Source organism: Hippichthys cyanospilos, chromosome 18 (assembly GCF_059441005.1).
Source record: "Hippichthys cyanospilos isolate Australia breed blue-spotted pipefish chromosome 18, RoL_Hcya_1.0, whole genome shotgun sequence".
Taxonomy (NCBI): Eukaryota; Metazoa; Chordata; class Actinopteri; order Syngnathiformes; family Syngnathidae; genus Hippichthys; species Hippichthys cyanospilos.
The window spans coordinates 208,958-221,734 of record NC_142386.1 but is presented as its reverse complement, the minus strand read 5'-3'; the positions used below and the strand labels follow the sequence as shown (position 1 = coordinate 221,734).

At 54.9% G+C, this 12,777-nt stretch overlaps 1 protein-coding gene across 9 annotated transcripts in view; it reads left to right on the top strand.

The window, feature by feature from the left end:
* Positions 1-5,717: 5,717 nt before the first annotated feature.
* Positions 5,718-12,777, top strand: part of auts2a (activator of transcription and developmental regulator AUTS2 a) — a 129,632-nt gene continuing 122,572 nt past the window's right edge. For 6 of the 9 annotated variants that reach the window (XM_088440610.1, XM_088440609.1, XM_088440606.1 and 3 more), the window contains exon 1: positions 10,897-11,049. The gene's annotated coding sequence lies outside the window, so the exon portion shown is untranslated. The other 3 variants (XM_088440604.1, XM_088440602.1, XM_088440603.1) reach the window with 3 other exon arrangements.

The following is a 12,777-nucleotide window of genomic DNA, read 5'->3' as shown; positions in this document are numbered from 1 at the left end:
AAGTCGCATCCGGGAGACGCGTGCCATTTCTTCGCTTCGCTCCTGCGCGAGGACGGATGCGAACGCGAGCGTCGCGCCCTCGCCCTCGCCTCGCCCTCGCCCTCGCCTCGCCCTCGCCTCGCCCTCGCCTCGCCCTCGCCCTCGCCTCGCCTCGCCCTCGCGGCCATATCCGGGTAGTTCAGCAGAGGGCAACCTTGCCTCAAAAGTGACGAGGCTTCCTCCCCGTTCAACCGCAGCCTGGAAACCAATCCATCAACTCCGCGTCCGATTATTTAGAAGAGGATAGCAAACCGAGGCTAAATGAAGAAGGCTTCATAGTTTGTAAGACGGTCAAACCTGCACGTTAATGATGTCATGGATTTCCGCGGGACTAAAACCATCCTCGTTTAGTGCGCAATCGGGTGGCAAACAAAGACTTCGATGGCGTTTGCGCTAGTTTTTGGTCTGCGCGCCGTGTGGAGGAATTTGCGTCGAGCGGCAGTTTTCCTGATGCGCCGAGAGATGCCCGAGGCCAGGCCAGGCGGGCCTGAAATCACGGAGCGGGCGGGCTCGCTCGCGCTGCTTTTCGCCGCCTTCGCAAAACACTCCAATGTTGTCACCTTGTCAAATTCCGGCAAATGATGATTTTGCGCCTGCGTTTTCCATCCCGCCCGGTGCCCCCGAGGTCACGGCGGGGCCTTGAGGCGGCGGAGCCAAGACCGCCAACCGACCGTTTGGCGGAAGTGGTCCAAATCCATTTGTGAAGCGCTACCCGGCCGAACGGGTGGCGGTAGATTCGCAAGGGGCTCAGAAAGGCTACGCATAGACCTTCGGTGTCGGTGAAAGAAATGAATGAAAACAAGACAGAAAGGCTTGAGCCAACTGGCTGAAACCATGTCATACGGATTTGGGGCGCAACATTCCGTTCCTTCGCGAAGCCCAATCTTTGATTTCAGCCCGGTATTCCAAAGCGGCTCGAAAAACCGGCGTCGCGCCACCGTTGGGCTTGAATCGCACGGGCGGGCGCGGCCCGCCGGGAGGTATCGTCCGGCCCGGAAAACCTTTCCGACTCTCACTTTTCAATGAGCGTGAAAGTGCGGTGCGAATAATCGGGCGATTCCCCGTGTTTTACGACAGAGTGGCCAAAAGCCGCTCCGGGCCTTCTCGCGCATACGGAGGGGCTAAAGGTCGTCTGGCGTGCGTGGCCGCATGAACGGGAGGGAGTGGATCCCTTTACAGCAGGCATGTCCAAAGCCGGTCCTCGAGGCCCGCCTATCCTGCATGTTTTTGATGTTTCCGTCATCCAATGCAGCTGATTCAAATGATCGGGTTTGTTGTCGGGCTTCCGCTGAGCTTGCTGATGAGCTGATCATTTGAATCAGGTGTGTTAGGAGAACAGAAACCTCCAAAACATGCCGGATAGGCGGCCCTCGAGGACTGGCTTTGGACATGCCCGCTTTACAGTATGCGGCGCGCCAGGTGTTTCCTTGATTCAATTAGCGGAGCCCAGCTCATTTGGCTCCCGCGCCAAATGGGAAGGCGCGTTTCATCGCGGCGGAGGCTTGACGGACACGTTGACAATCATCGTCGTCCCCAAAGGGGGACGGAAGGCGCTAATAGGGTTATCCTTTCCATTTAGCGTCTTGAGCATTTTTTTCCCACACTTCTGTCAGCCGCCTTTGTTTTCATCGCGTTTCCGCCATCGTAAGACGCAGTCTGGACGGACGGGTTCGTCCGGAAGGTATCGGCGAAAGGGCCGCGCGATTCATCGAATAATATCGGCCAAAATAATCATGACGTCACCGCCCTCCAGCCCTTTTTTTCCCGGCTCAGCCCTTCTGCCAATCAGCCGGCCCCGAACACCAACGGCTGCTATCGATCGCCTCGGTCTTTCTTCCGCGCCGCATTGCCTTGGACGCGTCGCGCCGAGCTGTCCGGCGTCCACGCAGGTAGCCGCCCGCCTCCGCCCCGCCCCGCCGTTGTTTTGAGCTGTTCTGCCCCCGAATGAGTTTGGAGGGGCGCTTGAAAACCTCTGCGTCAAAACACCGCGTGCGATATTTGAATTTGACGCTCTTTCCATTGATGGCGGTTGAATTTTGCGGTCGAGTCGTCCGAGCGTGTCAAGAGTTTGAGGCCAGCGCACTTTGATAGTTTTGGCTTTGACATCGCTGTTTTAAGAGTAAAAAGAAAAAATGTGATGTGCGTAGGTTGTTAGGGGCTAATAGCGCGACGTTTTTTGTCATTTGGTGTATGAAAAGCGCCGCACGAATAGGCGCGACCGATAGCGCCGTGCTATGCTAGCGTTTTTCAAGCCTGCCGCAACCGAATGCCTAAGCCTAAGGCGTCCTTTCATGACTCGGGCTTCGGTCGGCTTCGAAGGACCGATCCAAACGTCCTCCCTTTCCCCTTTTCACGGTTTGTGTTTGCGAGGTCCCCGCAACGCAACGCAACGCAACGCAACGGCGCGCGGGCCGGCGGCGTTTACGGTTCCGAATCGGGCCCGCGTGTAATTGGTGTTTTGACGCAGGTGCGCGTGGCGCTTTTCTCCGGCTCGGTTGCGCCCGCGCTTTTTGCGGCGCATGCTTGTCCGTCCGAGCAGCGCACTAAAACGCGAGCTGAACATTCGCTTAGTATGCGGCGATGGACGGGTCTTACTGCAAAGGTGAGCTACTTACCTTCTTGCGGAATTTTCCTTTCCGTGTTTCTTGATTCACTCCGCAGTGAACAGAATACCGTAGAACTTAGCCAACAGGTTTAGCCTGAGCGCCCTTTGCTGCGGTCCGGCTCATTGCATACATCAAACCGTCCTCGGTTGCGAAAAATGTTAAATCGCGCTTGGCGGCGCCCCCATTTCTGCTTCCTCCTCCAAATCCCTCTCCGTAAATTTTGGTCTATGAGATGAATTCGCCGTCTGTAACCTCATATTTGAATCATGTCGATTGATGAAAAAAAGTGATCGGTACGAACGGGAACGTTTTTGACTCTTAAATGACTGTCCTCCTTCAAAAGAATCTGGAGAGCAGGTGGAACAGTCCGCACATAAAGCTAAGATGTATTTTAAACACGCGTTGAAATCTGACAGCCGCGTTGGAGGCTCGGGACGTGTCCGCCATCGTGCCTTCCTGACAGTTGACAATTATTCCCGGGGAATAAGGATGTCAGCAAAATCCCTTCATTCCAGCAATTTGCCAGTCAAAGCCTTTTTTTTTCCTCCCCCTTCAGCCAATCCTGAACATAAACAAACACAATAATGTGCAAATGAGTCCAAATGAGATGTGACAGCTGTACGGGGCTTAATTTATTAGCGGTGATTACGGAGGCCGGCTTTCCAGCGGCGGACGGCGGGAACCGCAAAGCGCAAATGAAGGAAAGGCGGATATCATCAAGAGCCGCGGCGAAAGCCCCGTCGCATTCGTTTAAGCCCTAATAAGCTCGGCCATTAGGAAAATAAGCGTTTTTCACTTTTCCGCACCTCTTGGGCAGGCAATCAAAAGCTAACATCAGACTTTTGTGCTCCAGGCGCAACGGGTGCAGGGATTAAACAAATACTATGAATTTGCAAATAATCACGCTTTGGCTCAAAACAAAAGGGGGGGGGGGTGTCATTTGGGACCAAACATCATAAATAGCGGCGGTTATTATTTTGGACATGAGCGCCAACGCTTCTTTTCCGTTCCAGACCGCGAGCGGATTAGCCGATTTTTTTTTTTTATTTTTTTTTTTTTCCCCCCCCAGCCCCGTCATCGAGCTTTATTTTCCCGAGCGCCGTCCGCCTGTGGCGAGACATTCCCAACAAGTGGTTGGAGCGCGTTCGTCGGGGCCCCCCGGAAGCAAAGGCCCCTTTCATCTCACCACAGACAAATGCGGACGTTTGGATGCGCTTTCCTTTCTTTAATGGCGTCGGACCCAACGGTCAAAGCCGTTCCGCCGCCCGAGGGTAGAAATTGCTTTGTGTCCACGCGGTGCGGCCGGACAAGAAAACAAATGAATCGCCCATTAACGCGTTGTCTCTCCAACCAGACGGTCGTTACATCCCCGCCGCATGTCGCTCGGCGGGGTGTGACTCGCCGCACGACGGGAGGAAAAAATACTCTCCGTCGAGACGGACCGTACGCCCGACTCGGCGACGGTAGTCTCCCCGGCGGGCGCTTAGCTTTTTCTTCTCCGTCCGGAGTCTTTTAGTCTGGCCGGGCCGGTAAAAGCGGGGAGGGGCCGGGGGGAGTCCACCAAGCGGCTTTACCAGTCTAGGCCCATACCGTTCGGAGCTGGCGGAAAGGATAGAGTTTGAAGAGCGTTTTTTTGATCTTGTCGGCAGCGCGGGCGGAAACGCTGAGCCTTTCCTCACTTTGCAAAATACGGCGGAGAAGCCCCGCTTTAAAGCAACGACAACATCTGGAGGAGGCGCCCGCGCGCGATAGATGGCGGCGCTATGGGGGCTAATGCCATTTGAATGCCGCGGCGCTACGGCTAATGGAAAGCCGCTTGACATTTAAGCGGCGCCGGCTCGGTGTAATTGGCGCTTCGGCCTTGGGCGAGCGCCTCCTCCCCCAGTGCGTCGGGACGGAGCCGACGGAGCGCCCCTTTCTGGCCGAAAAACAACCGGGCCGCTAAATCAACAACCCTGCCTGCGCAGAAACGTTTTTCTTGTTTGTTTTAACGAGACGGAATCGGGAACGGCTCCCCTGCCGGGAGCCGTCCGTTTGCTCGAAGTGCCCGACGCCACGAGAATATTGCTTAGGTCGCCGGCAGGGCTGTCGCTGTCCATTGGTTTTAGAAAGCGTGAACCCCTACTCTTTATTCCGTCCATTCAAATATTCCCCCCCAAAATATTCGCCAATGAACTGGACCGGAAGCGCTAACGCTCTTTTCCAAGTCCTGCATTTGTCTCCCCTTGCCAACAGTTCTAATCTACCATCTAAAAACAAGCGCTGTAATTTGCTCTACCCGGAGGGAAAAAAAACCCCAGGGAGCATATTTGTTGCTCCGCAAAGGTCGCGGCGCCGCCTGCCATCCTCACTTGAGCGGTGAAGGTGAGGCTGGGAGCCATCACTCCGGTCAACGACCAAAAACATCCGTCCCCGTGCTCACCGTTAACCCCGGTGGCCCCTGCGCTTGCCGGAGAATCGATGGCAATCAAAAAGCGCGCTGACAAAACCGCACATATCTGCGGGGAAGGCACTTTGCCGCAACAGAACCGGCAGAACCATGCTTGACGTTTCATGTTTTTCTCCTATTTTTTTCCCCTATTTTTTGCAAGTTTCCCCGCGGAACGAAATGCGGTCACGCGCAGAGGACGGGACGGCGCCCGAACGCCCCGTTCCTTTAGTTGAACGCAAATTCGTTTGCAGACGGCGAGGCTTTTTGCAATTACATGTTATCTGCAAACGTTCCCTTTGTGCACCGGGAAGCAATTTGACCGGCGGAGATTTCCGAGTCAGCCCCTGAATTTCAACTCGTCGGCGCGTTCGTTAACATGCGACGCGCTGTTTAGAAGCGGAAGGCGGATTTTAGCATCCGGACCGAAGCCTGACGCAAACGCCGAAGTCCCTGGCGCGCCCGTGCTCGGACAAAGCGCGCTTTCGCCGTACAAGCGGAGATAATAGATCGCACGGCGGCGCGGGGGGTCGCTTTTGCCAAGTGACTTTCCATGAATACTTTACAAATGAGCAAAACTTCTTTTTGATTGAATATTTCTGCCAACTTTCTTGCAGATGGAAGCAGTGTTGCGATGGCCGCGAGGGAGGAAGACGCCCCCCCCCCCCCCCAAAAAAAAAAACCAAACAAACAGGTAATATCACATTTCCAACTATACAAAATAGTCCCGATTGCAAAGTGGACCTGGCACACCACTGCAGCGCCGCCACAAAAAGAAATCAAAGTATTTAGTTGGTTTGAAAGGACAAATAGGCAAAGACTATCTTGCCACAGGGCTCGAGTTGTGGTCTCGGCGCGCCGCCCGGTGGCACCGAAACCAAGGGACGGACGCTAACTTAAGCTAGCATGCAAACAACCGCCGGGATCGGCGCAGACAACGCTTCGATCCATCAATCAACGCTTCCGAGCGTTTTCCCAAAGGAAAGCCTAACGTGGCCCCAATCGCTCCTTATTTCCACGTCGACTTTTCTGGAAATCGAGGTGCCGTTGCATTGATTTGGAAGGTTTATTAGCGTTGGCCGCCCTCGCGCTTCATGGAGACGTTATTACGCTAACATACTGCAAAGGGGAAATGAAGCAACCGTGAAACCTAATTGGCTCCTCTCCTCGAAGAGACATTTTTATATCTTTATCATAAAGAGCACATATTTTTTCCGTCCTCCAGTTAGGGACTCAAAGATGAAAAAAAAAAAAAAAAAAGAAGGATCCAGCCCGTCACGCCTGGAGGCGCGCACGGATCGAGTGTTTTCCGGCTCCGGCCGACCGGAGCGAAGCCCGGGACTCCGCCTATCTCAATCATTGCGAGGAAAGGAAGTCGACGTAGCCCGTGCTTAAAAGCCAGCGACAAAAAGACGCTCCCAATAAAAAATAGCCCCTGTTTTTTTAGTCCCCGAAACGCTTTGTTTACACCATCTCTTCCTTTGCGAGCATGACGCGTAACGCCGTAAGCGCCCTCGCCCTCATATTCCAAATATTACAAGCCACGGGCCGCCGCAAACAAACAAACAAGCAAGCGGGCGGGTGCTTCCGAATGAACCCAAAGGACCCCGAGGGAGATGAAAGGTTTCGGGCGGGGGGTCGGCCATAAGGGTGCAGACGGGGGGGGGGGGGGGCTGATTGATTTCTCAAGTTCCCCAAAGCGATGCTGCATTTCAAGCACCTGCCGGAAACAACGCCAAAGCTATTATCTCAACACCCTCACATATCCTGGAAATAAAAATCCAGTTGATCGTTTGTTTGCAAACGTTGAAATTTAAGGTAGCGCGTAAGTAACGTCCGTTACGCGCGACGGCAGACGTGTCAGCCAGCGTCTGCTTCCCCGCCCCTCCGTACGCCGCCCCATCCGGCGCGACGCATAAACCGCCATCCCCGGCTCAATGGAATGGAGAGCATGACTTTGACGCGGCGAGAACCGTGGCGCGGCGGGCTGCGACAAAAGGTCGGGGAGAGTTCACGCCGCGGAATGTGGCGGACGGAGGGCAGAAAGGCAGAGTGAATGCGGGAGGGAAGGGGCGGCGCCGGTATAGCCGCGGAAGGCCCGTTTGGACCAACGCGGCTCACCGGGCCCGCGCGGCTTCGAACCTCCAAGCTTCTGTCGACTCGGAGTGGCGCGGGGACTAGGTGCCGCGCCGCCTCGGTCAAAGGAAACGGAAAGATTCCGGGCGCCGCGGCCCCCCCGAATTTTTCGGGCCGTCCCCTCAGCCCTTACTTGTCCCGGCGCGAACCGCCAGCCCGCTCTGTTGAGACCCCGACCCAAAGAAAGCCCCGAAAGACCGCTGCTTTTCCAGACTCCGCCCGACCGAAAAAATGCCGTCCGGGCGGCCCTCGACCTTTCTCCTCAAATCGGCGAGGTCGACCGGACCGATCCTTGCGCTCGCTTATGACGTTGAAGGCGGCGCTTGACTTTCCGCTCGCGTAGGCCTAAGTGCGGCTTCAAAGGGTTTCTTGGCCGTCGAGGACGCACGTTTGTTTCCCCCCCGCGTCCCGGTCCCGAGCCATCTCCGGGAAGGCCATTCCGTTAACGCGGCTCCGCCCGCCCCCTCGCCCTCCCTCCCCCGGAGGCGGCGCTGCCCGAAAAGCCCATAAGCCGGGAGATCATCCGGGAAGGGGAGAGATTCTTCTGCAAATAGTTCCCCAAGGTGGGAGCCAACCATTCATCTTGGCGCGTTTAAGCGAGGCGCCGTTGCGGGGCCCGCCGGGGGAGCTTCCTTTCGTCTTTCTCCAACGCCGGCCCCAAATGTGCCGCGCCAGTAGCGCCGGCCCGCGGAACGTCACGAGACGGAAAAGGGATACCGTGACGGGGCCCCGAGCAAAGCGCCAATATCTCCTTCCGGTAAAATGCAAATAACCGCCGGGCGGGAGACCTTCTCAATAATTCGGCCCCCGGGCCCCGGGCCCCGGGCCAGCAATAATCTTCCCTGTTTGTATTCTCTTCTCTGCGGAGCCGCGGCGGCTTAAACAAAAGTACCTTTCGCTCACACGAAGGAGCGAGCGCACGCGCGGTAAATGAGGCGGCCCCTTTGGCCGCTATACAGGGCGGGATACGGGGCGCTTCCGCCGTTTGGAAAGAACGTTTCCATCCAATATCCCCATTCAAAAACCACTAGATTGTTTTTGCTTCCTCACGCAGAAGCTCCGCGAGCTCGCTTTCGGAATCTCGAAAAAAAATCCGTCGTTAAAACCAAATCGCTTTTATTCATGAATATTTGTCGGCTAAAATATGGGAAATATAAAGCGTGGGATTACAGTAGAGGCCCGTTTGCAAAAATAAATCACCGATTGCATATTTGTCCACAAAAACGAACGGGCTCGTTCCCCGAAACAAATCGTTGTGAATAAATATCGGTCCAAACAAAAACAGCAAACGCAAAACCTCATCTTTTGGGATTACGCCAGAGCCTTCGGTGAAAAACAAATCAGAAGCCGCTCTTACTCCTTTCCGTCCGAAAGAGTCCCTTCGTTCATCCCTTCTCGGGGCCCCGCGTTTCGACCTTTTGAAAACAAACGGGTTTTGTCAAATGTGGAAAACGGCAAATCCGCTAACGCGCGGCGCCGCCCACTTGAGAGTTTACGCGGCTTTGGAAATGCGTTCGAGCGGAAAAAGAATCATTTGGATGCGTGAAGCGGGAGTGGGGGAGAATTTCATCGGGGGGTGAGCGAGTTTGCGCGCAATTTAGCCGGCGGTTGCTTATTTGGGCCTTTTCCCGGACTTGCATACGGCGCGCGCCGTGCCTGCGCTTCGCCGCGCCTCTCCCGCGGCAAATCGATATCAAAAGCCGGAGGGGGTCCGTGGAGGAGACCCCTTTGAAGGCGCGGTTAGGGTTAGAAGAAGCCTCCCCCGGAGGAGCCGGGTCCCGTCGCGTCCCGGGCCGGCCGTTCCCTCGCGTCAGCCGGTCGGCTCCCGGCGCCGCTCGCGCCTTGTCGGGCGGTCGCCCCGCCGCTTTGGAGTGTATTTAGTTCCCCGTTTCGGTTCCTCTCGGGTCATCCGTCGCGGTCGTCGCGACGTAGGTTTTTCAAATCCCGTTTGTTCCCGGTCATTTGGCGCGAGTCCGCTTCCGGGGGTTTTTTGACTTTATTCCTTCCGTCGGCGCTGCCCCCCTCCCACGACGAGCGAAATAATGACGTTGTTCCCCGGATGTTACCGGCCCGATTCGGGGAAGGAGCCCGGCCGGCCTTTTACCGAGCCGCGGCGTTACTCGCGGTTTGTTTGGCGGGGAAGCGCGCGGCGGCGCTTTATTTCCACGACGGCTCCCGAGCAACGGGGACGTTTTGGAACATTGGCGTTTTACGGCCGGAAGCACTTGCTAAGCAACGCCGAACCGCCTAATTAACGTTCCCTGTCATGTTTGGGAAAGGGGGAGTTAAATAAACATTTGTATCCACTGTTCCCTTCCAAATGTAACGCCGGTTTGTTTTTTCATAGCTCTCGCGAGGCAATTCGCCCGCCGCTGGGACCGCGGCCCTCCCCCCTCCCTTTTCGCCGCTATCTTTCAGTGACATAATCCCTTCGGTGACTTGATGCGGTCATTAACCTCCGCGCGCACACCTGGCTAATTGAGCTATTGACATAGCGCTGTCAAGCGTGAAGGCGCATGGGTGAGGAAGGGAAAAGATTTGTCATTTGAAAGAATTAAGCGCAGGATCGCAATAGCTCCATTTTCGTCATCGGAGACATAAGGCCGCTTTTGTGAAAAAGCGTCACGCTTATTCAACGCGAGTCGCTAAACCTAATTTGGCAGCGGCATGCGGCATCGACAGTAGCGCGTGCGTCTTAGGGAGTCGGCGAAGGCTCGGGCGGCGTTTCCCAGTCGGGTCGCGCGACGTTCGCGGGCCGTCGCGGGGCCCGGCGCGGCGTCGGCCGACGGTCAAATGGCCGACCCGAATCAAAGGCTTGCACTTTGCCCGGTCAGACCGAAGGGAGCGGGACCCCGGTCGCGGGAAATCATCCGTCGGCGCAGCAGATTGGCGGCGCCGCCTCTCCGTAGCGTTCTCTCATTGCTCTGCTCCATGATCGCCGCCTCCGTTTCAGACACATTTAAAAGCAAACCTTTGTTTAGTCGTTTGTTTGCGCAATTTAGTACCGTATCTTTTTGATCAGGGAAAATTGGATGGGCATATTGAGTATTCAGATGAAAATGAAACATCGATTTTTTTTGCCGGGCGAAAAACAATTAGGAACGCAGAAGACCGACTTGCACGAAATTACGAATCAAATGAGGTTATTTTTTTGGCATGACGGATGCAGACGCAGAAGCCGAACACTGATCGCTTTTTCTACTCATCGCTTTTGATAATCTTGACAAAAATGCAGCCGGCAAATTCTCCTCGGACCAAAATGAACGCAAAGAGATTTGGAGGAGGAGGAAAGTAGCGCGCCGGTCAAATGCGAAGTTGACCGGTTATGAAGCGGAAATGTTCGGTCCTCTGCGGTGTCCAAATATATCCTCTTTACTTTCGGCCGGAAAACCGGACATCCCGTAGAGATTTTCCGGAGGAGCTCAGAATACCGAAAAGAACGGACGGCGGCATCCCCGCCGCCCGCTTTTGCGAGCCCCTAGAATTCCGGCAAAACTTTCAGATCACAACTAACTCTTTGTATTGGAAACAAAAAGTCCAGTCCTCCTCCGTAGAAGATCGGCGTGGCGGCCAAGCGAGACAGACAGCACTATTTGCGCGGAGGAGGAAGCGCGTAGCGTGCAAAGCGGCACTGCGGCACGGCCGTATCCCTACGCCCCGCTCGCTCTCCGGGAGGGATCCTGGAAGTCTGAGCCCGGGGAAGAGCGGAGCTTGCCTTTCCTTTGCCGGATCTATTCCGCCGGCTCCAAACCCGCTCGCGCTTTATTGTTTTGTTTTGGGTTTTTGTCATAGAGCGACGGACTGCGACTTATCCGGACGGTCCCTCCCCCGCTCGCAAGGGTTTGCATTTCTTGCTATTGCATGACGCGTCTTGGACAGAGAGGGCAAAAGGAAAAAGAGGCATGCGTGCTTTTGTTGCGTGCGCCGTACGCGTCGGTCGTAGTGCGAAATGCGGGTCGGGGAGCCGGCTCGCTCTGGATTACGGAACCGGAGATTCCTATTGACAGACAGCGCCGGGCGGACGACAAGACACCGTGAGCAAAGGCGGGGAGGACGAGTCTTTTACTAGGCTGGAGGGAGGGGGGGGAAAGACGAGCGCAGAACATTTTTTTGTTTGGTTGCTGAAGCTGCGCGTGTCATCTGCGGAGCCGATTTTCGATGTGCATCAGGTTAGGCGCGCTGCCGAATTGATTGTGGTCAAGGTGCATCTGATCATGACATTTTTTTTTGTTTTTTCTGCGTCGTTAAATGCCTACACGCGCGAATCGTGCGTTTGTTGCCCCCGTTGAAGTCACTTTGCAGGATCGCTACATGTGCAAAGCAGTAACGAGCCACATGGCATGACAAGCCGAGTCCGAGGAGACAATGGCAAGTTGAACGCGGTGCTTGACTGTGACAAATTGCCCGCGGTGCGTTCGCCGATGCGTTCGAGGCGCAATACCTCCACAGCGACGGTGGCGTATACGAAGGTGTGCTTTTGATTGCATGTCCCGCGCCGTCGTGGCTCGACATCCGCCTGCCATCGATTTGGGCCCGCACTTAAGTTGACGATTTGTGACTTGAGCGGATGGAAGTTGTCACAGGATGAGCAACGGCGGAGGTCGTCTCGCACGATTCGTACCGCGGCCAAGCCAAGTTATTAGCTTTATATATTAGCGTTATTAGCTAAGTTTTTAGCCCGTATTCCGGCTGCAAAACGCGCAGTAGGCGCCCCCCAAAAAGTTGTTTTTAAGATGTTGGCGGGAAATATTTGCCCTTTCGCGGTCAGCCAATCTCGCCAGTTAATCCATCGTTAAATGACTTAATTGGATCATCGTTTTGAGCCCTTGTCTCCTTGAATTGAATTTGAGCCTCCCTCAAATTCGAATGTAGTCATTTGTAATTTGGAAAGCAATCATCGCTGTGTGTCCCTTTCCTGCAAAGCAAGCATAATCTGTCGAAGAAGAAATATCCGTCAGTTTAACCTGCCGCAAAATGCCGTTGCAGCAGCAGTGTTCAAAACAAAACGTACGCGGCACGCAGCCGATACAGAAGGAGCCTGCAGCGCGTATGAAAGTATCGGCTCTCGGTTGTCAAAAGTCGGCTACGTTCTCAGTCCCTCGCTTGACGTACTCGATTTCGTTTCGCCGATACCGCAAAATAAACATTGGGCAAACCGCTGAAATCTGAAGAGATGAAGCGTGGCGAGATCAATTCTCGATCGATTCTCCAAACGTTTGACGGCGACGGCCGGAGAGCAGTCCGGGACGTCGCCCGGCTTCCACTCGCTCGCCTCGCTCCAATAGGCTCCAATTCGCCCACGATCTTAAAACCGTCTGAGCAACACACGGAGAAAAAATACGTGGTCAGAAAAGGTACAAATAGTCCTATTATTTCAGTACGCTCCGCCATACGTTTTTCCCTTAAGCTTTGCCTATCGTGTGCTTATTGTTGCTACGGAATCTCAGCAGTGCGAGTGAAAAGGCTTCATTTTTATGATGACGCAAATGTGACACTGTAGGCCAAAGGTCCAAAGTTGAACGTGATTATTAAGCCCAGCTTGCGCTTAGTCACAATACTTTGGAATAG